This window comes from Triturus cristatus, chromosome 9 (assembly GCF_964204655.1).
Source record: "Triturus cristatus chromosome 9, aTriCri1.1, whole genome shotgun sequence".
In the NCBI taxonomy this organism is placed as follows: Eukaryota; Metazoa; Chordata; class Amphibia; order Caudata; family Salamandridae; genus Triturus; species Triturus cristatus.
In genome coordinates this window covers 380,302,288-380,327,496 of record NC_140592.1, presented here as the reverse complement: position 1 = coordinate 380,327,496, position 25,209 = coordinate 380,302,288, and the positions used below count along the sequence as shown (strand labels likewise).

At 43.6% G+C, this 25,209-nt stretch overlaps 1 protein-coding gene across 7 annotated transcripts in view; it reads right to left on the bottom strand.

Moving 5' to 3' along the window:
• The window catches only part of BICRA (BRD4 interacting chromatin remodeling complex associated protein), a 464,194-nt gene that overhangs the window by 238,653 nt on the left and 200,332 nt on the right, over nt 1–25,209 (bottom strand). For all 7 annotated transcript variants that reach the window (XM_085625223.1, XM_085625221.1, XM_085625222.1 and 4 more), the window contains exon 2: nt 16,341–16,401. The gene's annotated coding sequence lies outside the window, so the exon portion shown is untranslated. The remainder of the gene's footprint in view (nt 1–16,340; nt 16,402–25,209) is intronic.

Sequence of the window (25,209 nt, the reverse complement as noted above, 5' to 3'; positions counted from 1 at the left end):
CAGTAGTTTGAACTAGGGTACGTAGCACTGCCAGGCCTACATTGGCATGCTAAAACATCAACACTGTGGAGTTCAGTAAATGTGTGTGGGGTAGACCATGTAGCTGCTTTACAAAAGTCAGCTATGGGGATAGTTTCTAAAAATGCTATGGTTGCTCTATTTTTACATGTCCTCTTGGAGTTACAGGTAAAGATCTTTTGGCTTTAATGTAACAAGTTTGAATACATTTGACTATCCATCTAGCTATGCCTGATTTTGATATAGGATTGGCCTTATGAGGTGGAGAAAATGCTACAAAGAGGAGTTTTCTTTTTCAGAAATATTTAGTTCTATCTATGCAGAACAGGAGTGCTATTTTTAAATCCAGAGTAGGAAGAGCATTTCTGCTACAGAATCAGGGTTAGGAAAAAAAAGGAAGCTCAATAAATCGATTGAGTAAAAATTGGGAGACTACTTTCGGTAGGAATTTAGGATTAGTACAAAGAATCAGTTTGTCTTTATCTATGTAAAAGAAAGGTTCTTCTAAGGTTAATGCCTGGAGCACACCAACTCATCTGAGTGAGGTATTAGCAAATAGAAATGCCACTTTCCATGATAGAAATTGAAGGAAGCATGAATGCAAAGGCTCAAAGGGAGGACCAATGAGCCTAGTAAGTACAAAGTTTAGATTCCAAGCGTGTCCTTGAAGTACACGAGGTGGAATGACTCGTTTGAGCCCTTCCATGAATGCCTTTATGACTCAATTTGACGAGGTATAGATGCTGTCTATTTTGGAGCAAGGCAGTTATCACAGCAAGATGCAACCTGATGGAAGTATATGCGAACTTGATTTTTGCAAATATAGCAAGTAACAAATAATGTCCTGCACTGTGGCTTTGATGGGATTAATTTGTTTAGGTTGTTAGTAGTAGACAAAACGTTTACATTTTGCAGCATAACAAGCACTGGCTGTGGGTCTGCCTGCTTGTTTAAGAATGTCCATACATTCTGTTGGTAACTTCAAATGACCAAATTCTAAGAGCTCAGGAGCCAAATCGCTAGGTGGAGCATCTTGGTGTCTGGGTGTTTAATTTATCCGTGATCCTGAGTGAGAAGGTCCGCCTGTTGGGGTGCATCTTGTGCAGGACTATTGAAATATCTAGTAGCGTTGTGAACCAGGTTTGACGTGCCCAGGTGGGAGCTACAAGGATCAGAGTGACTGATGTTTGCCTGAGTTTTCGAACCAGAAACGGAATGAGAGAGAGAGGTGGAAAAGCGTAGGCCAACATCCCTAACCAACTCATCTATAGTATGCTGCCCTTGGATAGTGGGTGTGGGAATGAATCTGTAGGCGAAGTTTGGGTATTTTGTGTTTTCGTATGTGATTAATAAGTCTATCTGAGGAAAGCCCTACTTGTGAAAGTACAGAAGGAGGACTTGTGGGCTGAATTTCCAATTGTGGGTTAGTTGGTGCTTCCTGCTCAGCAGGTCCGCAAGAATGATGTCCATCCCTGGCAGATATTAAGTCAAGAGATGAATGTGATGAAGAGCCTAGTTCCATATGGTCTGAGCGTGATGCGAGCTGAGAGGATCATGCTGTTGTACCCCCCACCCTGTTTTTTTTAGATCGTACATGGTTGTCTTATTGTCCGTCCAGACTAGGACAACCTTGTGTGATAGATGAGTAAGGAAAGTTTTCAGTACTAGGAAGACTGCCTGAAGTTCCAAGTAGTTGATATTTAGGGATTGTAGTTTGGTATCCCACAGAACTTATATTGTCAGGTCTTGTAGGTGTGCACCCCTACCAGTTTCTGATGTGTCTGTGGTTAGAATGATATGAGGGACAAGGTCCAAGAAAGGCCACCCCTTAAACAGATTGTTGGAATTCAACCACTGCCGAGAATGGTGTGTGTGGCGGTCTATCAACACTAGATCCTGAAGGTGACACTGTGATTGTGACCACTGTCTAGAGAGACTGTTGTAGTGGGCACATGTGCAGTCTTGCGTTCTAGAACAATGGCAATGCAAGATGCCATCATTCCCAGTAGACGCACGACAGTCAGAACTGTGAATATTTTGGTTGGCTGGAACTTTAGTACAAATGTTTGAAAGTGTTGTATTAGAGCTGGATTGGGATAAGCTAACCTCAACTGTGTGTTGAGTGTTGCCCCCAAGTATGGATGAATATGAAGAGGTTGAAGGTGAGATTTTGGGACACTGATGGTGAACCCTAAACTGTGGAGCAGATCCACTTTCAACTGAATGTGCTGTTGACATTGTTGATGGGTGCTGGCTTTGATGAGCCAGTCGTCTAGGTATGTGAATACGTGAACATTTTGGAATCTTAGGTGTGCTGCAACTACTGCCAAGCAATTTGTGAAAACTTGAGGCGCTGTTGTGACTCCAAATGTAAGAACTTTGAATTGTTAGTATTTTTCTGCTATGACAAACCTGAGGTATTTGCTGTGAGCAGGGTGTATGGGTATGTGAAAGTAAGCATCCATTAGGTATAGTGTCCATAAAGTCACCTTGTTGAAGGAGTGGAATGACATCCTGAAGAGTGACCATGTGAAAATGAGAGGATGTAGTCACTGAGGAGCCTGAGATCCATGATTGACCTTAAGGCCCGTTCTTTTTTGGAATCGGAAAGTATAGCGAATATACACGTGCCCGGTTGTTGAGGAGGGACTAGTTCTATGGCCCCTTTGAGGAGAAGGCCTTCACTTCTTGTTTGAGAAGTGTTAGGTGGTCCTGTGATAACCTGTGAGTGCGAGGTGGGGTGTTAGGTGGTGTGGTAATGAGCACCAGACAATAACCATGCTGGATAATGTCTAGTACCCATTGGTCTGTGGTGATCGATTACCCGACTGGGTGAAAGAACTGTAGTCTTTTCCCCAACAAGTGTTGTGTCGTCGTGGGGCAGGGGGTGTTTGGGCAATCACTGTTTTTAGTGGAGGATCCTCCACTGTCCCTCTCTTCATTGCTAAACCCTTTAAAGGAGGCCCTGAAAAAAAACCTTTGGAGTAGGTGGACTGGCCCTCCTCTTGTTGAGATATGGAGACATCTGCGTTGGAGGATTTATATCCACCCCTGTAACCTGAGCACTGAAAGGAGCGCCTAGGTGTAGTGATTTGCAAAGCTCCCATCACTTTAGCAGTGTCTTTGTATTTTTTTATTTGTCGAGGGTGGTGTCCTCCTGAGGGCTAAAAAGATGTTCTGTGTCAAAGGTCATGTTAAGAACTGCTGGTTAAATGTCTGGCGTGAAGCCTGAACACCTGAGCGAAGCTTGTCTTCTGAGAAGTACACTGGTGTGAATAACTCTAGCGGCTGTATCCGCTGCTTCTAAAGCACATCCGATAGAATTATTAGTGATGGCCTGACCCTCTGCAACCATTTGTTGCCCCCTTTTACGATGCTCCTCTACGAGATGTTGCACTAGCCCTTCCATGTCATCCCAGTGAGTCCCATCGCAACACACAAGAAGGCCTTGGGAATTGGCAATTCACCAGTGGTTAGCTGCTTGGACTGCTACCCATTTTTCCACTGCATCAATATGCTTGTTCTCTTTTTCAGGAGGAGGCATATCTCCAGTTGCTTGATTGTTAGCTCTCTTACGAACAGTAGTGGCAACTATAGAGTCCAGTGGTACCCGACCTCGTATAAATAGAGGGTCTGTGAAGCCGGTTTGCATTTTTTATCTAACAGTGGGGTAATAACCCTAGCACAGACAGGCTCCTTGAAGATGTCATCAGCGTGCCTCAACATACCAGGAAGCAAAGGCAAAACCTGTCGCTGTGGGTAGATGAGGGTGTCAAAAAGGAAGTCTTGTTCTAAGGACTCCTAATGATATTTGACAACATGTAAGTAGCTGCCCTAGCAATCACTTGTTGGCATGCACTAGCATTCTCATTAGGGGAGGATCGAGCTGGATAAAGATCCGGGTCATTTGGTGTTATGAGATCTGTAATGTTGAGATCCAGACCCATGGGACATATACATGAGTCTCCCATACCAGAGTGTTTGATCTAGGTGAACCTGGAGGCGTAGGATCTATAGGGTCGTGATGTGGAGATGCAGTGATGATGGTGGGGAGGTGGTGGTGGAGGATGAGGAGTAGGACTATTAGCTGTGTCCCTTGTACTCTTTTTGAGAAGTACAGGAGTGTCCGAAGCATCCTTAAAAGTCAATTGCCGCTTTGGTGGAGGAGAGGCCATTATTAGCCCATTGCCTTGTTGAATTTGGATCTTTCTTTAATATATCCATTGTTTCATGGATAGGCTCAACAGGAGACATGGAAACTGTGAAAGATGACAAAGTTTTTGTCTCTGATGGTTTTGGAACTGATGAATGCTTCAAGGATTTGATTTCAGATGTTCTTGGAACTGGGGATTTTGAAGCAGAGGGATGTTTTGGGGTTAGCACTGAGGCAAAGCCAGTCAGTTGCTGAGGTTGTTAGTTCCAAAGAGTGCGAGGAGAACGGTGTATGTGCTCTATCTGAGGAGGTCTATATCGAGTATTTATCCTTGGTAGACATTTTCGGTGCCGAGCCCGAAGGTGAAGCATCCGATGTGTCTTTTCGGACCCAACCATGGCCAGGTGGCAGCAGCGGTCAGGCACCTCTAATAATGGAAAGGGCAAGGGTTTAGAAGTCTTTTTGGGTGGAGTAACAGGGTTTGGGTCGACACTACTCCTAAGCTGCCCCAGTGGCAAGGTGTACTCCAATTCCTTCTCCACATCGGAGCCGGAAATGTCCTCGGTGGAAAAAGCTGCCTCTATCCTCAGCAGAATACTCTTCCTGGGCATTCTCTTCTCTGAAAATGTCGAGAGGGTCATCTTCAGTGCAACGGCACATTTCCATTTGACGTGCTCTTCGATCCAGGAGTCTTTTTCGATCAGAAAGACTTGTAGGTGTCGCAGTCAGCCTCACAGTGATTGTGCGAAAGGCAAAGATTGCACACAAGATATTGGTCAGAGTGCGGATACTCAACATGACACTGGGAGCAAAATCGAAAAGGTCTCCTTCCATCAGGACCACATTTTCATCCCTACAAGTGCACATGGAATGGTAGGTCCGAGACGGGCAGTGCCCCGAGAGGCGATCGGTTGGTGTAAAACCGACAAACGAAGCGGCACAGTAATAGAAAATTGCAATCGAGATAACTACATCGAAGACCGGATAGGGCCGAAAACTCAGACCAAATGGAGCTGAACACGGAGGAGAGGCACACAAGTCCGAACAAGACAGCGGAGAGAAAACAATCTGACACAGGAGTCAATGCCCATGCGCAATATCATGGAGAGGAAGAGTCACTCTACCTCGTGACTAGAAAGAATTCTTCGAAGAAAAACAAGTTGCACAACTCCAAACCCAATGAGTATGCAGAGCATGTATATCTACAGCCACACATGCCATCGAACAGATCAATATCTAGGGTAAGTAACTTTTTCTTCTGATGGATACTTTATCAGCAGATTCCTCACCTGCTAAATAGATTACCAAGCAATACCTTGATTGAAACATTAGATGAAACTATGCCCTTTAGGTTTATGCACTGACTGATTGGCAAATTTATATAATTGGTTATCTGATTCAGCAAGTCAAGCACAGACTGTTTGACTTTCCAGCTTGTTAAACGAATCCTCTTGGTTAAAGCTCACATATAAAATTGGTTCTGTCTTAATCACTACAATTTAAAGCCTGAAGTCCTTGCCTTGGGAAAGTGCATGACTTTCACTCCCTTCTCACTTAACGGCAGTAGCCACTTTTTTTTTTACACATCCTCTACTTAACAACCTTAAGTAGCTCCCTGGATGCCAGCATCCAGTTCAAAACTTCTTGTTTGACTCATACGCAATACACGCCAATGTCCAAGCTACCTCTGATCTCAACTGGCTCTAGTGCTATGAAATGTGAAGTTGTCTTAAACATTAAATACCTTCCTTTCCGAGAATGAAGTTACCTTATTAACTGTATAATGGTTTAATTTCTTTGCTACTAGAAACAACTAGCGTCCTGGATGTGCATAAGTGTTTCTGGTTACAAACTGATAGATGTGTGGATGTTGAGAAACTCTGTGCAGTATGTCCTTCTAATTAGATTTTAATGCATGCTGTTGTGTTGCATTTAAGGTCATTATGAATACAGACTCCACAGATTTTAGCCGTTTACAGCTGAGGATTTAACGCTTAATCCAACACAAGGCTCTGTTGACCAGTCTGGTGTTAATTTCTACATTGTACAAAGTTGTAATGAATAACAAACTGAAATAAACAAACATTTAAACCTGCTCCATTTCATACAATGACCTTGATCACGAACTTTCAAACTGATGCAGAATTTGACATTATCAGCAAAACCAATGGACTATCTTAAAAATATTGATATGAATTCTATGTCTGGACCGGAGACGAGGATTATGCTCATCTTCCTTATTTATTTACTTCCAGCAGACTTCAACTTGATATAAGCTACCTTTCCCAGAACACCCAGGGAAAGCACTATAAACGAAGTGTAACCAATGACAGTCCACATCCTTTCATAACAGTCTGCCTTCTCTAAACCATTCCCTCTTTCTATCCTGCTTCCAGTGAGATACGTCCCTTCCCTTTTATTGCTTGCAAATATATTTAATTTGGTTAATCCTGTATTTGCTATTTAAAGCTTTTGAGCATTGCAGATCCCCCACCGTGGGAGCGCAACTTAGTGCTTCATTCACAAGTCATTTTTTAGGTCTCGCCTGGCGTAGGCTGCGCGCATGCGCAGTCTCGCTTGCGAGATTTAATGATATGGGGATTTTTTAGTAAAGGGCATTAAGCCCAGCCCCTCTTTTCCATTGGCTGGCGTCACCGTTTATGCTAAATGGTGGCCAGCCATTGGGAAAGAGCTCTGTGTGACTTACTCTTTTCTCTTTTTCTGCCGTCCCACTTGGACGGACTGCCCTGACTTACTGCTGGCGTAAAAGGCTTATCATCTTTATGGGGCCAAACACATGGCCCCATAAAGATAAGAAACCTTTTAGCATGCGAGGCCTGGGACGGCAGAAAAGGGGGGGAAAAAATGTCATGGCATGTGCTTGTTGTTTCTGGGCTCCTCTGGAAAGTGTGGGAAAATATAATGAGAAAGGATCTCTACGGGTCTGTCCTCAAGTTGTCAGGAAATCCTTGATAGTACGTACCCGAGCTAGGCTTCAGTCAAGAAAAGGCACTTAACAGCTGGCGGGAACAAGCGCACTGCTGTGGCTTGTTCTTATTTTATATCATATACATTTTTGAAGTCAGAATGCTTTCATGGAAGGCTGCAATTTATCCTTCTGCCAGGTATTTTTCATGCTGTAATTTATTAATCTCCTCTTTTGTGAACTTGTTATTGTCAGAAAAATAGTTCAGAGATCTGCTTCGCTGCTAGACGTCTGAAATAGCTTATTGCTATTTTTCCATATAGTGCATTTGTCGCTGTCCGCGTGTTTACCTTCCATAATTGAGTCGGCTGAAGTTTTTTTTAATAAAGCAAATCTATTTTAAAAAGAGCTAAATTGGTCTTAACGAGACAAATTGCGGAGTGGTTGATAAAAGATAGTGTCAGCTTGAACAGTTCTAGGTACTTTGCCTATTGTACTCGAGCCTCTCTTTCATTGCAGCGCCGTTCTTTGTACTCTCAGATTTAATCACTTCGATCATCCATTTTAGTTACTGGGTGACCAATGTTGGTTTAAGGCATAGAGCTGAACTTTTGAATATCTTATTGCAAAAAGTTCACAAAGGGCCAGAATAATATTGTGACTCAAGCGAAGCACAAGCGTTGTTAGATATTGTCACTTTACATAAGGTAAATATAGACACCCCCATAACGTTTAGTCACCATATACCAGCATATTTGAGTCATATTTTTGGGTCTGTCTACAGACTTATACAGAGAAGCTGATTTTAATAATTCTTTCAAAAAAGCACAGTAAGTTGTGGTACAAAGAAATAGTGGGCTTTGGGTTAGCCCTCTTCAGCCATTGGTTTGCATTGTGTGCCAGTGTGCCATTGATTGCATGGATATTCTATCCATCAAGGTCATGCCATCTCGATGATCGCTGCATTGTTCTGTTTGCCTCACCATTAGGTTTTGGTGATGGGGTCAAGTATTCTTTTTGTCAGACTGCAGATTTATCGTATCTTAATGCCCATTGTTTAATTATATGTTCACTCCACTGACCTACCAAAATGTTAATCTCATTTCATTTTTTATTGTTGTTGAGTAAGTGCTTGCTGTTTGAGTGCCTCAGTCTGTCATAAATGAATACATGCGGGTGATTAGAGAATAGCATGGTGTCTTTGTTTTCACTGTCTCATCATGATAACATTTTGCTGGGTTTAGGGCTTTTTTTCCTTCACAAAGTAAACAAGCATTGGCATAGCCAATAGGTATCCCTTTTGGGACCTTATAAGTAGTTAGTTATGCAGCACAATATCCTTGCTGCAACAACATCAACTGTTGCATGGCTAAACAGTTATAAGGTCACAAAGGCGAGACCCATTGGCCATGCCAATGCTTGTTCTATATTCGAGCCGCAAGAGAGTGACGAGACACTGCCCCTACCACTGGCCGCATATTTCGCTGCATCGCACTTGACGAGCCTCCCTGCTCCGTGAGGGATGCGTGCGCATTTCCGTCAGGGTCACTGATTTGCCAGTATCCTTGGATAGCTTCTGCCTCTCCCGAGCCACCTTTGGAAGCCATTACGCCCCCATGGAGGTCTGTAATTCGTTAAATCAACTGGCGGGCTGCTGTTTCTACCGGGTGTGTATTACTTTAGGTTTCTACCGGCCCGTTTCAACCAGGTCTGTAACACAGTAGTCTGGAGGCTTGAAGCAGAGCTTCGGGGCTGGGCCCAGGCTGTAATTACTGGTCAGTGCCTGCTGGACGTACGGGGTGTTGCAGCCCCAGGGCATATACCCTTGTCCCTCATGCCTCACACAACAGAAAAGTCATTCTAGTTCGCCTAGTGCAATATTCTGCCCCCAGGGCTCACAAAATTAGGACTATCAATCATTTGTGCTCTCGGCATTCCTAAAAATAATTTCTGTCCTCCCCAGTTGTTAAGTATGCCCTAGGGCTCTTAAATATATTGTTATTTACTGCCCTGTCTACTTGGTGTGATCTTGGGCAATGTGATATGGAGAGTGAATATTTAGGAGGAGGAGTCTGTTACGGTCCTCCTGCTAGATGATTAGTTCTACGAAGCGGTGGATGTAGCCATCCATCATGCGGTGGCCTCAGCCGTGGAACCCCTAGAAAGGAGTCTTATGCGGCTGGCTTATGCTTTCCCCGATCCCCTGAATTTGCCTCTGGATGGATACCGTATCTGGAATGTTTGCCAGGGTCCGACCAGGTGCAGCAACCCCTCTCCAGGCGCAAATCAGACTCTGGCATGGATCTGCGTGCCCTTGAAAGGCTTAAGGCTTTCCTTGCACGCCCTATCCCCTTGGATATGGGGTCAACGCTGGAGGCCTTATGCGCCCCAGGTTTGCTCACCCACCCCCTCCTGATGGGGAGGAGGACGATTCCTATGGGGATTCCAATGATGAGACGGGCCCCTCACGCCCTTGGCCCATTCCCTCCAGTTCAATCACCCCAGACACAGATGATCCTTTGGATAAGTTGGATCTGGATGATCTAATATACCCTAGGTCAGCAGAGTGGCATCAGTCTCCTAAGCTAGGCAATTATGTGGTAGACAAGTCTCCAGAAGCCACTAGAAATTGATTGATCGGGCCCGACCCTGGCAGGCAAGGTAGCTCTCATGCCAGAAATAGACCCCTGTATGGCTACTTTCATGCAAAAATACATACGAGACACAAAGGGTATTGACAGTTCATGAAGTCCTTCCAGGACAAGCTCCTGGATATGGCAGACCCACTTACAAAAATATTAGAAACTGCATAGGGGGGCAAAGGCCATGGGATTGAATATCTCCCCAAAGGATATATCTGCATGGGCACAACATGCTATCATCTTCTTAGGCAACGCCAATTGCATGTTGTCCACAGCGTGATGCCGCTTTCTACTCATAAGCTTCATCCCAAACTCGGGTCTTTAGCTGCCACTGAGGCTGGGGTAGTATCTCAAGGAGGACTTTTTGGGGACCCTTTTGGAAAGGAACTCGGCAATTTTGTGGCCACCTCTACATCTCTTGGCTAGGCTAAGGCCTCGAGAAAGAAAATTTTTCACCATCACATTTGTGGCGGGCCGGCCATGGCAGAGGGCGCTCAGCTGGCTGTTTTTTAATCCCAAAGCCCTTCAAGAGGGCAGAACTACTGGTAGAAAATAAGACCAGTCCTGCTCTGGGGAATTCTTCCCTACCAGGAGGTCACAGTGGTGTTGCTACACAAAGGGCTCCTCCAGACGGCAATTCCAAGCAGCCCAGTCCAGTAAGTGTCTGTCTCACTTCACATCAGGAGGTGGGGGGTCATTTAGCTTTGTTCCTACACAACTGGGAGGCTATTACCGCCGATGTATGGGTTCTGCCAACAGTACAAGGCTTTCAAATAGATTTCTACGGTTCTTCAGTCCAACTCCCACAGCCCCTGGTTTTCATACAAGATCAAACAGCCTTGATCAACTGGCGATCGGAGGTCATTTGCCAATTCAAGGTTCTCCAGTGAGGGAACATCCGTTGATTTGTATGATCATAAGGGGGATCTGTTTGGCTTTGCTGCTGGAACCTCATTGCTCCAATCTTTGGAATGTTAATTAGGTCTTAAACCTCTTTCGTTTTTGGAAAAAGAATGAATATTTATCTAGGAAAGAGCTTTCGGCAAATCTTGTGATGCTTCTCCGTCTTGTACCTTGTTGGAATGTGTCAGATGTGAGACCACTGGATTTTACTGGCAGAGTTTTTCCCCACAGGGTGTCACTTCCCACATTTCCCGGAGAACAAAGCCCAACTTTAAACTGGTGTCCTACCCAGCTTTCAACAGATTTCCCAAACTCAGAATGGTGAGATGACTTGAAGATTCTGAAAGTATGACGGAGGACATTCACCCCCCAGTTGTTAATTTCTCTGAAGAAACCTTTCAAAACTGTCTTCCACCGCCAGTACTCGCTGGATCATGCAAGAAGCGGGCATTAACCTATCTCGATTGGTGGCATATTCGATGAGAGGGGCATGGCGTTCAAAGCCTTGTCTCTAGGGGTAAGACTAGATAACATTATCAATGCAGCTGATTGGTCTTCGGACTCAATGTTTAAATAGCTTTACTTCAAACCAGTGATGTATAGGACTTCTTTGGTGGTGTAGAAGCTTTGAACGAGCATAATCCTCGCATGCGGTCCCGACATAGAATGAAAAATTTCCAAGCATTTATAACAGTAAGTTTCAATTCTATTGAGGACACGGAGGCGAAGATTGTGTGTTCGGTGACTATTGTCCCAACCCTGCATTTTGTTCGGGAGTCCTCATGCACAGAGTACTATCTTCTTCAGAGAAAGCTTTGTGAGGTAGAAGTTAATTTGGATGACCTATTCTGATGGATTTCCTAAGTTTCTTCTGTGTTCATTATAGTATATATATTGGTAACTAGGTTTTTTTTTTTTTAACGCAAGAAATTGATACCAATGTGCAAGTTGATTTTTCTGGTAAAATATTGGTGCATCCCTCCTAGGACACCACAGTTATTATGTGTCTATGTTTTTCTTAGGTGTTGATTCCGCCAAAGGAGAATAAAAAGAAAGTGTGGAGTCTCTTATGCCTCACTCAAGAAAGAGGAAGCGGCTTCAAGAAGGCAGACTGTTAGGGAAGATGTGTACTGTCATTGGTTGAACTTTGTTTGTAGTCCTTTCCCCTGGGTGTTCTGGGAAAAGTAGTTTATATTAAGTTGAAGTCTGCTGGAAGTAAATAAATAAGAAAGATGAGCATAATCCTCGCCTCCGTGTCGTAACAGAATTAAAACGTTCCATTATGAATGCTAGGAAATGTTTAATTCTTTCAAATTTTATCGGATATTATTTTCAAGAGGCAGACAACACTTAATTCTGGTCAGTTTCACTTGTATGACAAAAAAAACTTGTCACATACTGGAAGTGTAGGCCAGAGCTAGTGTACCAACTATCTAAAAATCCTCTTGCATACTAAAATCAATTCACCACCCAGGAAATTAGAGTTCCAACAGCAACCCACACATTAAGGGAGAAAACCCGCTTTTGAGTAGCTTGTCCGTTTCAGGAAATACGTGTGTAACCTTCATTGCGCCAGGAAGTCGGACACCTGCAGTCCCCAAGTCCTACCCTAGTCTGACATTCTGCAGAGGGTTTGATGACTGCCTATGCAAACCACCTTACCAAAAAACTGGGAAGGCCTTTAACAACTCTTCACCCCCCTGGACTACCTAGGAACGTGCCTTGAGGGGGGGAAAACTGCTGCATCACAAAGCAGCATAAATTGACTAAAAATCCAGTTCACATCATCACTTCAGGGTGAATGACAGATCCACACAGCAGTACAGCCATGGTGAATGCCAGCTTCGATGGTGGGTACTTCACTCACACAGACTATCCCATCTTTGCAAACAATGCTGGGAAATATCAATAGCAGTGCGATTTATAATGCTTTTTATACAGGATACCTACCCAACGATACTAGAATTAAACTACCAAATTATTTAATGGTGCCGTTAGTAAAGTACACAATGGGAAGAATTACTTCCATCCAAACTGAAATGGACTGGACTTCTCTCACTGGCCCACTAACCCCAAATAACTTCTATCCATTTGACGTTTTAAGCAATCTCGTCTTGAGGCAGTGCCATTATGTTTTGAATGGCATCAGCTCCAGGTCATACAGTCAATCATGACAAATTTTGGAAGGCCCTTAACACATCGGTTTAAAGCTAACTTGGAACAAACAAAAATTGGCTCCCTCGTAGTTCATTGTACAATGTCTTCAGCTTTGCATCATGTAATATAGGGTCATATGCATGAACACATTTTTCCAGAGACGCAGAATGGGCAAAACCCTTTGATGCATCTGCCTCATGGTTCCTAGCTCTCACAATTTTACTATTTTGATGACTTGAGGAGACTGCCACCAAATCTCTCACCTAGTGTCATAGGAGAGGGAAATGCGGCGTACGGTGTAAGAGAGAAACTGAGTGGAGTTTGAGGAAGAAGTGCTTAAGCGGTTTCACAAACTGTAAGCCGATGAGGTGTCAAATGTTTTGCTTAAAGTGTTGAAGGCTCTACATGTTGATGATTTTTCAATGTATGGAGGTGAATAGAGTTATTTATGAAAGCAGGAGAGGCACACGGAAATTTCAGAACTATGGGAATCATGTAGGAATTACTACAGGTTTGCTGATGCACTGAAGTGGGTCCATAAAATGCATAATGGGAACAAGAAACTGCAAATATGAGCGAGCCTTCAAGCAGAGTGGGGATGAAATTCGATACGTGGTACACTAATCAAGCGAGAGAGATTACTCGCTTGGTGAAGGGCTGAGAGGAATCCAAGAGGGGAGTGCACCCTCCCGTGTTGTAGCACTATTTCACAAAGAGTACTCCCCTGATTATTTAACCGTTGATAATGGTTACGTTTTTAGGACAATTCCTGAACTAACACTGGTGGAGAATCCTATGTGAAGCTATGAATATTCCACCACTATGAAGTGGGAAAGGAGGCACGTCCTTTTGTTTTACATTCCCTCACACCCCCTAGTAGTGTCATGCTTCATCATCGGGACAGCCTGCCGCCTAAAAGTCAGGGTGGGCTCAACCATATTTCAGGGAGCACTTAGTGAGACACGTTTGGGCAGGGGGTTAAAGATTTAAAAATCCACTGTAAGATCCCAGTTTCCCTTTATTCTTGGATCTGCCAGGGACATTAAAAACGGAAAGAATGGGTCAAAAGGGATATTATGGTCCTAAGACCCTATCGCCAACATGTTTCAGTCCGCTGCTGCCCCATAAAGGGTGCTGGACTTTCTTCAGGGCGGGAATGGTTACCCCCTGGAACGAGGAATAATAAGAGAATTTCCCTACACTATTTTGAATAAGGGCAGATAGTTGCTCCTTAGTTGAACTTGGACTTTTGCTTTTCGTGTCACTCCATCCCGTTTTAGGAGAGGTTATACTCCAAGTGGGACCTCACCTTACACTTGTGTAGCCCTGTATTCAGACAGCCATCAAGGATCCTGCCCCGCGATTCTTCCTATTTGGAGAGGGAACCACCGCTTGGAGGGATATAAAACAAAAGGACGTGCCTCCTTTCCCACTTCATAGTGGTGGAATATTCATAGCTTCACATAGGATTCTCCACCAGTGTTAGTTCAGAAATTGTCCTAAAAACGTAACCTGTTAGAAGGCGACCTCAGAGGAGCCCGGAGGGGGCCCTGACTGTCCTGAGACCCACCCTCAAGGTATCGTAGCCGGGCACTGGCGGGAGATTCCGCAGGGGAGGAATCTCGTATCTAGGATCGTACACTCGGCACCACACGACAAAGAGACACCACACCGAGGGTTCCTAGGATTCAAGCTTTATCAAATCGAAGTGGTAGGATCTTTATGATCAGCAAGGCAGATATTTACAAGCAGAGCGTGGGCTCACAGAGTCTTGGCGGGGGTAGGAGGTAGCGGGACAGTCTTTGGGGGGATATGGATCAAATGCAGGAGCGTACCCGGCGCACAGCTCACAATCCTCGAGCTGGGGGATACGCTTGTCGTCGTGGGGTCCGGCGGGACCAAAGAGAGTCTGGGGGAGCCGCGAGTCACTCAGCAGGCTCAAGCACAAGTTCGGAGGTCTTACGATCTTCAGGGAGCCGCGAGTCACTCAGCAGGGCTCAAGCACAAGTTCGGAGGTCTTACGATCTTCAGGGAGCCGCGAGTCACTCAGCAGGCTCAGGTACCAGTTCGGAGGTCTTACGATCTTCGGGGAGCCGCGAGTCACTCAGCAGGGCTCAGATGTTCCAAGGCGAATCTGCCGGACAGTCCCAGAGCACCCCTTGTTATAGGTCGACCCCTCTTTGATGTCCGGAGTCTGTGCAGGCAGGGGTCTTGTCACCTGGGGGTCGCTTGTCGAGGTTTCCTGCCATTGTCTTTTGATCCTTTCAGGGCCGGGTCGGGAGGAGTCCCAGACACCCAGCAGGCGTGGAGCCAGCCCTCAGGGAGGCCGGAGGGCCGATCGAAACCCATCGTCCCAGGGGAGTTCAGAGGTGCGATAGAAACTGCTCCTCCCTCTCTCATCCCCTGGAAGCGTGATGTCCTCCAGCCGGAGTGGCGCCTCTAGGCCCGGGTTGTGCTGGGGCCGGGCGGCCATCTTGGTGTACGAAGTGGGCACGCGTGCCCGGGGTGGCCGAAAGGAGAGAGGCCATGGACGGGGAGGCCCGGGTCGCGTGTGTGTGTGTTCTGGTGGGAAGGATCGGCTGGGCCGTGTGCTTGGGGTCCCTGGTACCAGGTTAGGTAGTGCGAGGACAGGAAGAGCCATGCTACGAGGCCGGGTCTAACAACCATTATCAAAGGTTAAATAATCAGGGGAGTACTCTTTGTGAAATGGATGAAATTCGATATTCAGCAATCATAGAAGGGAATGAATTTGAAATGCCTCGGTAGAATATCCGCCTCTCTACAGCCTAGCTTGTCAATGGATTTGAACAGAGACCTATTGAACAACAACTCATTGTAATAACTACAGAAAATGCCTATATATTTATACGTTGATTTGCATCATTTAATAAATATTTAAATTTAAGATGAAATTTAATAAGCAACACCTAAAACGTTGATGCTCTTTTAAAAAAAAATATATTTTTATTTTACAAAAGAAATGAATATATAAAAATAGCTTGAAAAGCACTTTGACCACTCTGGGACCTCCATCATACATGCTCATTGACTTATCCTCAGATTCACCCTTTCACATATAGTTCAGCGGTTCTTAACCTTTTCACTTCTGTGGACACTGCATCATTACCAGAATCTAGGGACCCAGCAATGAGTCATTAGTGGAAGCCAGGGACCAACAGCCTAAGCAATTTCTATGATTTGTACATCAAAACAATACTCTAAAGCAGAAAACCAAGTATTCACAAAACAAATGCTCAAATATTTTAATATGTTGTGTAACTCCCAATCAAATATAGAAAAAGTGTTAACGTTTTCAATGTTGCTTTCTTATTTGTATATACATTTTTTTCAATATTTTTTAATTCTGTATAACAGTCGCAGAACCCCAAAGTAAACCTCGTGGACCCCCATGGGTCCTAGGACCACAGGATAAGAACAACTGCTCTAGTTGATTCACTAGCAGCCGACAGATCACAAGATAAAAAACATGCATCAAAAGTCAAATTTCAAGTTTGCTGAAAACAGTAGCCCGAGCACTTACTTCATATGTCCAAAGGCCGAGAGCCACAGGCTACCACCGTCTAAATGGGGAGACCAAGACCCTGAAAAGAAAAATGGAATCCATGAAGCAGGAATAGCAATCTTTACATTTTCTGTTTATAGAATATAACAGTTCTAATTTGTTACATGTCTGGAGAGATTTCTCTTGGTCAAATGTGCATTCACTTGCTCATTACATATAGTAAGTAATATGTAGCTACCATCAGGTTGGTCTCGACCAAAACCAACATTTGTACAAATTCATAAAACACATTTCACTAATTTTAACTCATCTGTGTGGCAGGCATGGGTGTAAATATTAGAGGATGTGCAGTGCACAGGGGTCCCACTGCATCCAAAGTAGGTTTTTTTTTTTTTTTTTTTTTAAACAAGCAAACGGAGGAGATGAAGGGACAGTTTGTATTTAATATATTGGATACCATTGCATTGCTACACTACTGTGGACAAATCTAGATTTTAATATTTAGATTTTGATAATCAAGTACCGTGCTCAATGGTAAGCATCTTCATAAAAAGTATAAACATTAAAACAAGGGCACAAATAATAGATAAGGAAAATGATCATAGATAAGGAAATGATAGGTACCTAATGTGAGAAAGTGCCATCTTTCTTGCATGATATGCCCCCACTTGTTGCTGAATGTACTTTGACTGAGTGTGCCCTGGGCTCCTGCCAATCAGGTTCCCAGGGCCTATGTTCCTTCCCTAAAAACTGTGCTGAAACCTAAACCCAAATTGGCAAACTCTGGCCACATGTCAGCCCCTGGTAAATGGTACACTAGGTACCCAGGGCCTTGTGACCAGGAAAGGCCCCTAGGGGCTGCAGCACTTATTGTGCCACCCTTAGAGGCCCTGTAACCGGACACAAACACCCTGCCCTTGCAAGCTGAGTGTCTGGGTATAGAACAAAACAGTCGACATGGCACACATCCCTGTGTGGCATGCCCACAACACACACTGCCCTGGCATACATCAGCCACCCCCCTAGCTGGGTGCCCTATGCCAGTGGTGTAGGTGCATGAGCCCTGTGCCCCTACAGTACCCAGGTCCATTGCTGGGCACTGTAAGTGCAGTGCTGCCATTTAAGAGTATATGGTGCCGGGAGATCGTCAACACGATCTCCAGAGCACCATGATGGCTCCACTGAAGACTGAGAAGTTTGGTATCAAACTTCTCAGCACATTAAACCTGCACTGATTCCAGTGCAGGATTTAAAGAGATGCCCACTGAACCTAACCTACAATCCACGTCTTGTCTGAAGGGCTGCCTAGGCTGCCACACAGCAGACATGTTGCTGGACCCCTGGGTAGAGAGCCATCCGCTCTCCTGGGTCTGCAACAATGCACATCCTGGGCGAGGTTCTAGGTCTCCTCCCCCAGGATGGGCAGGGTAAGCTTCAAAGGCATGCCGCCTTTGTGAGCTTCTCCAGGCCACTTGCTGTACTCAGCACCTGGCCCCTACCGGTTCTAAACCCCCACTCTGGTGGGAAGACTGGCCAGAAACCCCAAGAAACGACAGGGGGTGTGCCAGCCTCTGCCAACCCCACCCCTCAGGTGGGGGGAGGCGAGGTGAAGCACATCTCCGGGCTCTCGCCATTTTGAAGATGGGGAGCCCTGCCCAATCATGACTAGGCCAATGCCCCCCTCCCACAGGAGAGTGGCAGGATAGGGGGTGTACCCACCCCAGGGCAGGGACCCAGTGGTCCCTGCCCTTTACCTACCTGTAACACCCCTAAATTTAGTATTTAGGGGCACCCTGAACCTTCCTTCCTTAGATCCAGATTCCAAAACAGCAAAGAAGATCAAGAAGCAAGAAGACCTGCCGTGCAGCTGCTAACAAGAGGAAGACACCAACTGCTTTGGCCCCAGCCCAACCGGCCTGTCGACCCTCAAACCTGCTCCTGCTAAATCTCGGCATCTCCCGTGGCCAGCAACCTCACACACTCCAGAAGACCTGGCTACTTTGTGACTCTAAGCATCTGGGACTCCCACGAGCAGTGGTACGTACCGCTCAAAGCAAGTAACTGACCCTTGGCATCAGCCAGGAACCGCAAACCCTGCACACTCTGCACCCGCCAAGCCTGGCCAGTGCTGGAGTGGACAAAGACCACGACGACGTCCCCCAGCGACTGTAACCCTGAATCCAGCACCCAAGGACCCACCTCGACGCTCCTGACGATGCCTGCAGCCTCAGAACCAGGGACCCCCCCCAACCGCAATCAACAGAGGGTAAGATTTCCCGACACCAAAAGGCACCCATGCACCCGGAGCCCTGTGGCCCCCTGTGCCCAACTCCTGGGTACCTACCTATCCTCCAACTACCCAACTTACCTCTCGAAGTGGTGGTCGCAACTGAAGAATCTTCGTCCCCGAGCTTGCAGCCTTTGTTCGTTCTTGAGCTTCTCCATTGCAATCCATTGAGCGCCCGACGGCTCAAAAGCACCCAGCCGCCCGAGGGCCCCTGGCAGTGCAACCTCTACTCCAATCTACTTCCCCATTTGCCCTGAGCAAGTGACCAGGACCCAGCTCCCACAGCCGCGTGGCCTGCTAGCCAGCAGCCACCAACCAAGGGCCCCCTGCCTTCCATAGGATAACATTGGGCCCAACTCACTCTGCACCCGGCTGCCCCTGTGCCGCTGAGGGTGTAACAACTGTACTTACCTGACCCTGGGAGACCCCCGAGTCTATGCCCAGAACCTTAACTCTGCCAGTCGAGTACTTACCCAAAAGCCGATAACTCACTTTTCTTCCATAGGGTAACATTGACTGGTTTCACCTGAAAATATTCACCTAAAATCAACCGAGTAACGAAAACGAAAATACTCACCTGCTATTAGGAGAGATCCCAGTGCTGGATCTTGGTGCCCAGCACTGACCATGAAAAGTAATTACAACCATACTTACCGCTAACTCAATTTTCTTCCATAGGAAACCATTGACTGTTTTTCTGTGAAATTTCTTCTAAGTGTCGATTTTTGCAAACTACAAATATTCTTTAAAAATCGTACCAACTGTTTAAACGTAATTACTTACCTGTTTTAGATAGATGTCGCAGTACTGAGCATAAGAGCCCAGCACTGGATTACAAAAGAAACGAGAACATACTTTACCTGCAACTTGAATTTCCTTCCATAGGCTAACATTGCCTGGTTTTTGCTGAAAAAGTTTCTAAGTGTCGATTTAGCAAACTTACAAATATTCGTTAAAAATCGCCTGTATAACCTAAACGCATTCTCTCAACTGCTTACAGGTGGTAAACTAGTGCTGGATCCAGGATCCAACACGGAGCTAGAAAAAGTACTAATAACCCCACTTACCTGCTAAGTGAATTTCCTCCCATAGGATAACATTGGTGATTTTATTAGAAAAAGTTTTTAAGTGTCAACTTTTAAAATGCCAAAATATTGCTTCAAAATCACAACAGTAACTAAAACGTATTTACTCACCTGTTTCGAGGAACTGTCCCAGGACTGAATCTAGGATCCAGTCCTGGAGTTAGAAAAGTAATCCTAAAAGTAATCAATTGCATTTACATTTCACATTGAGCTCAATGTATAATTGTGTTTGAATTGTGTTGCCAATTGCAACAAACTGTAACTATTGTATTTAACTAAAGCATCTCATTCTGAGAAAGTATATTTTGATACCCATTGTTGGTTCTAAAATAAAACAACCATATATTTTTATATACAAACCATAGGCCTAGAGTTCAGTTCTTGAGTGTGTGAGACAATTTGCTGACTGAGTGTGTACAATAAATGCTTTACACTGTTCTCTGATACTGCCTTACTGCTCGACCAAGCTACCACTTTAGAGAGTAAGGTTATACTTAACTTTTGCCAAACCTCTGGGGACTGTGGACTCTGTACACACTGTACCGATTTGGGAACAGTATATACAGAGCCACTTTCCTACACCTAGCATGTTTAGTGGACACATTATGGAAGAACAGCATAAAACGTAAATTCCTGACTGGAAGATAAGATTATTCCTGAAAACCATTTTCTACAGAAAGTATTTAGAGTTTATGGTTATATTTCTGGTGCCTTGTGTGTGCACAATACCAGTGTTTGTGAAAGATGTACAAGAGATAAGAAAAGTTCAATATCTAATGCAGCTAAGGACTATGCATGCCAATTACAAAAAAAAAATAGAAGCAGCAGAAACATTTCTTTACACAAAATCAGATATCTACATGAAGCACCCAGAAATGATTTTCAGGGTAAGCTCATTCATTCTATTAAATTATGCATCTTAAGTACACAAATGAATACCACATAGATTTGTAAATTTTGTTGGCGTGGATAAGGTGGGTGGTCAGATTTGCTCCCTTCTACGCCTCTACACTGGCCTATTTCTAGGCTAGTTTGAAAGGAAGCGCGACTAATCCTGTGAAGCAACTGAAAGATGTGAGTTTTCAAAGAAACATGGAATGCTTTGCACAAAGACGTAATACGCATTCTCAGTATTTGAATCATAATGATTAAAATAGGACATTACTCTAAAATTACAAATATTGTAGCTTGAACTGTGGATTTATATTTTGGAAATTAACAAAAATCTAGAATGCACATGAAACCTATATCATGACGGGTTACCCTGGTGAAAGTCCACCAGTCAATCGTGAAAGAAAATATTCTGAAAGTGGAATTTAGAGATATCACAGAAAACTGTAGCAAAAATATAGAATACAAGAAACTTTTATACAACTAAAATATACACAAAATTAAGAGGTGAGGATTCAATAAAACAGATATGATCACTTAATTAAGTCAAAATATCAAAATGGGCCAACTTTTTGTAATGAGTAGTAGTAAGAATACAACCAGAGCTCCAGTGGTAAAGCCTACATAGTAGGCCATAGTCCAACAATTTAAAGACAGAATCATAGAACATATTAGCGCAAAAAATCAAGACCCAAAGTACGCCAGCAAAACACTATGATGCAACAGGAAACAGAATCTTACTTGAAGTTTTTCTTCCGTTTTAATGAGATTGACAGACCACCGCCACTCAATCATGACATTAATCGTACACTCTTGCAATCGAAACAAGAAAGGAGTCTGATAGCCAAATTAAAAACGGTGACAATGAACATGATCCGGTATAAGAAACATCTGCATTTATAAAAACTAAATAGGTATGAGAATAATTTTCAATTAAAATCCAACCAATAAAGCTTGAATTGACTATACTGACTTCCACTCAACGCGGGTGAAATTTAACATACAGACCATCCCAAAGTATACACTCTACAGCTAATACACTCAACATGTACCATTAGTACTAGATGCCTTTAGTTAATAATCAAATTAAATGGGGGTTTTTCCTACATGGATATAGAACTCCTATATACACCAACGAACGCGCAGGATCTATGGTTTGGGGTAAAGGATAACAACTTTCCATGTTATTTTGTCCAATAGACAATTAGTTTCAACATGCTGCAGCACAAATCCTTTGGCTCCCAGTTTACAGGACCACAGTATTGATCTGTAAAAATGGATTGTCATACACCAATACAAGGTTTGTTTCCACATAAAAAGCTATTAAAACTTCTATACCTTCATTAATGCAAAGGCTTTACTATTAGGGTGACTAGTTTAAGAAAACAGGATGAGCTCGGCAAGAATTACTTTCAATAAAAACGTTTGCAACCTTTAATAATTTTAGGGCATTTATAATGTTCCCAGCAGTCATCCTGATTATATTAAAAGACCTGCAAAAGCATGAAAGTAAAAATAGTGATTGTTTGCTTTTAAAATAAAATGTACATAAAAATATTTGCAAGTTGCAAAAACAATACTACTGAACTATTCTGTAACATTAAGTAACATTTATCCTGAGGTATCACTTAGTTACAAGATGTTTGCTGAATGGCAATGTTGAGGAAAAAGATTAATAATGGAAAACCATGCAAAATCATTATGGGCAAAATGAAAATAGATTGGGCCCCAATTCTAAAAGTTATAAAAGTGAGCCCAAAGGTATTTACCTTACTATTGGTGCCAATTTAGGACTTTAAGGAATGCACAAGTGTTTTAGCAATAAAGTTTATTACACCTACTAGACAATAAAATAGCAATGAATGTCATCAATTATTAAAACAGTTTTAATACTAAAATACACTGGATCTCCCAAAATAATTAGTATAAAGGCTAAAAGCACAAGTTAAAAAACCAAATATGCTATGTCTGGTCTTTCTTAAAGGCATTAAAAACACAATGCAAATGCAATGTAGACCCACCAAAATTCAATTCTCTTAAATGTTCGAATGCCGCACTAACAGTACAAAAGCGATTTTCAACAAATAATGGTTTCAAATATCTGACCCTAGGAGTTTTAAAAGCAGGGCAAAACAACAGAAGGTGCTTAAGTATAACAGGTTTTTAATTAACAATCGCAATTGGACAACAAACTTGTTCCACAGCACTAATATTATCAATTCTGCTGAACACCCAATTGAAGCAACAAAAGCCTACGCCGCAGGTCGGGATTTGACACCGTGAACAGATATGTTGCACACATTTCCCATCCTGTTTGAGATTCTACAATTAAAATCGCCACCAATCATTAGTAAAATGACATGCCATAACAAATGCTAAGAAAAGATAGCAAAGCATTACTTTGGTTGTAATACACATTTACAAAGCAATTTACAAAGTGGAGGTTTGACCAGTAAACTTGCAAATAACTATCAAAAAGGAAGTACAATTTTATGGCACATTACATTACAAAACTTGCATTTCCGATTTTTATAAATATAAGTAGCTAGACCACATTGGTGACGTGCTTTCAAGCCTAAATGTCAAAATGCCATAGGGGAAGGAAAGGGGTGAGAGGCGAACAATGAAAGAAGGATGACTGATGAGAGAGAGAATAAGAACACTTCTCTCCTGCCCACCCTCCTTTTATTGACCTAGCATCGCAGCGCAGGGTCCATTAAAGGAAGTTCAAATAAGCTTCCAAGTTAAAGATTTTGCAGGGGCTTTGTTTACAAATGTCCCAATTTTGCACTTTGCTTTGAAAATCGCTAAATCCTGGAGAGTTAAAATATAGGCATGTACGTTTTCCAACGCGGAAATTTGTTGAGCAACCTCAAATTCACTTTCCATACAACCACTTTTTTCCCCAACTTGGAAAAGGTTTTAAAATTGCCCATGTAAGGAGTACATTTCCAACTTTATCCAGCACAGGAAGAGATTGCAAAGGGGTAGACGAGTACCCTTAAGCATGCCACTTAGTAGAGGTGTACAGACTCACGGGGCATTCCAACCGTTAAACTCCTGTTTTTCATCTCATAAGGATTCAGACTTAACTGTTCACTGCAGGTCATGATGCAGATGTCTGGACGTTAGGCCAAGACCTTGAGGGAAAGCTTAAAATCAATATATAAAAAAATGCAATCTGTCTCTAAAATTTGCAGTTTGAAGCATCCTTGCCTGGATTTGGGATTACGGTTATATCTGCCTCTATCATGGGGGTATAAGCACTGGTTCTTCCCCAAAAGAGTGAAAATGCTTATATAGAGGTTGATAAGTACTTCTTCAAAGGTCACTCTGACATGACAAATTATACGTTTTACAGTATAGAGGGGAAGCTGTTATACATGTGTCATTGTATATTGAACTATGCTTCCTGTTATAAGCAGACATTTATATAAGAAAGAAAAATGTATTTTGCACCAAAAGATACATCTGCATATCAGACAATGTCATAACTGCTGCCTCTCTATGTACATATAGGTGCACAAATAGAGGAATGTATGCCAGCTGCTAAAACTTTATGAAATGTCATTAAAGTTTTACATGCTTCACCTCAAGATAAATGTTCACATCAGAACACATAACGATTGCTGCTTCCATGGACATGTGGGTATTTATGTAGAGGGATTTTCTCCAGCCACTAGAACCTTACCAAGTGTCATGTGCATATATGTAGAAGTTAATTTAAGTTTTTTGTGATAAAACAAAATCCCCCTTTCAAACTCTGTCCTATCCCTCCTCTCTCTGACTCATTCCAAACCTTTCTGAACACTATCAGGCAGTTTCCACCACTCGCTCTCCTGCTGCACCCAGCTTAATCAGGTGGCGATCACTACCACGCCTGTGGGTTGGAGTCCCACTGTTCCTCTTTAGCATCCTACATGCAAGTGACCCACCCTGCCCCTATCAGTTCAGTCTGCTCAACTACTACAAATCTTCCATGGGTTTACCTCGCTTCCTTTATGTCTGGTTTCACTGGCAGAGCATTAATTGACTGGTCCCCTCACTTCACCCTCTATTTGAGTTTTATCCCACAGGTCTTCTCTGTGTCACTACTGCTCACCAGTCACTGGATTCACTTCTATTTTCCAGTTACCCCAGTGCAGAACAGAGATCCAACTTCTCACCATCAGTGTTAGAAGTTTCTCGGCAGTGTTTCAGCCATCTTATTCCCACTGCACCCCTCCAATGTTACTTTATTACGTCTCATTTCTGATCGCCGTCACAGCATTCTCCAGTTTTCTGTGTCCTGCTATTTAGGACCTTCTAGAGCGTGTCCAATTTTGAGATGAACTGCTCTCCCTCCGTTGGCTGATTGTTCTACACAGTTATCCACCTTGCCAGTTCCACTCGGAGACCAGCATGTACTTGTGCTCCTCTGACCATTTGCTGGTCTCCACCGGAGTGTGTTGGTCAGTCTGTTGCCATATTTCAGATCCTCTCTTTAAGAGCTTGTCGAAATCCACAGTTTCCCTCCTGCCTGGCTGGCTCCTCCATCTTGTGTGATATTTGTAAGTATTTTCAAATGTGTTATTTTTCTGTCCTGCATTCAGAATGCCTTTTTGTTTTCTTTTGCTTTCTTTGT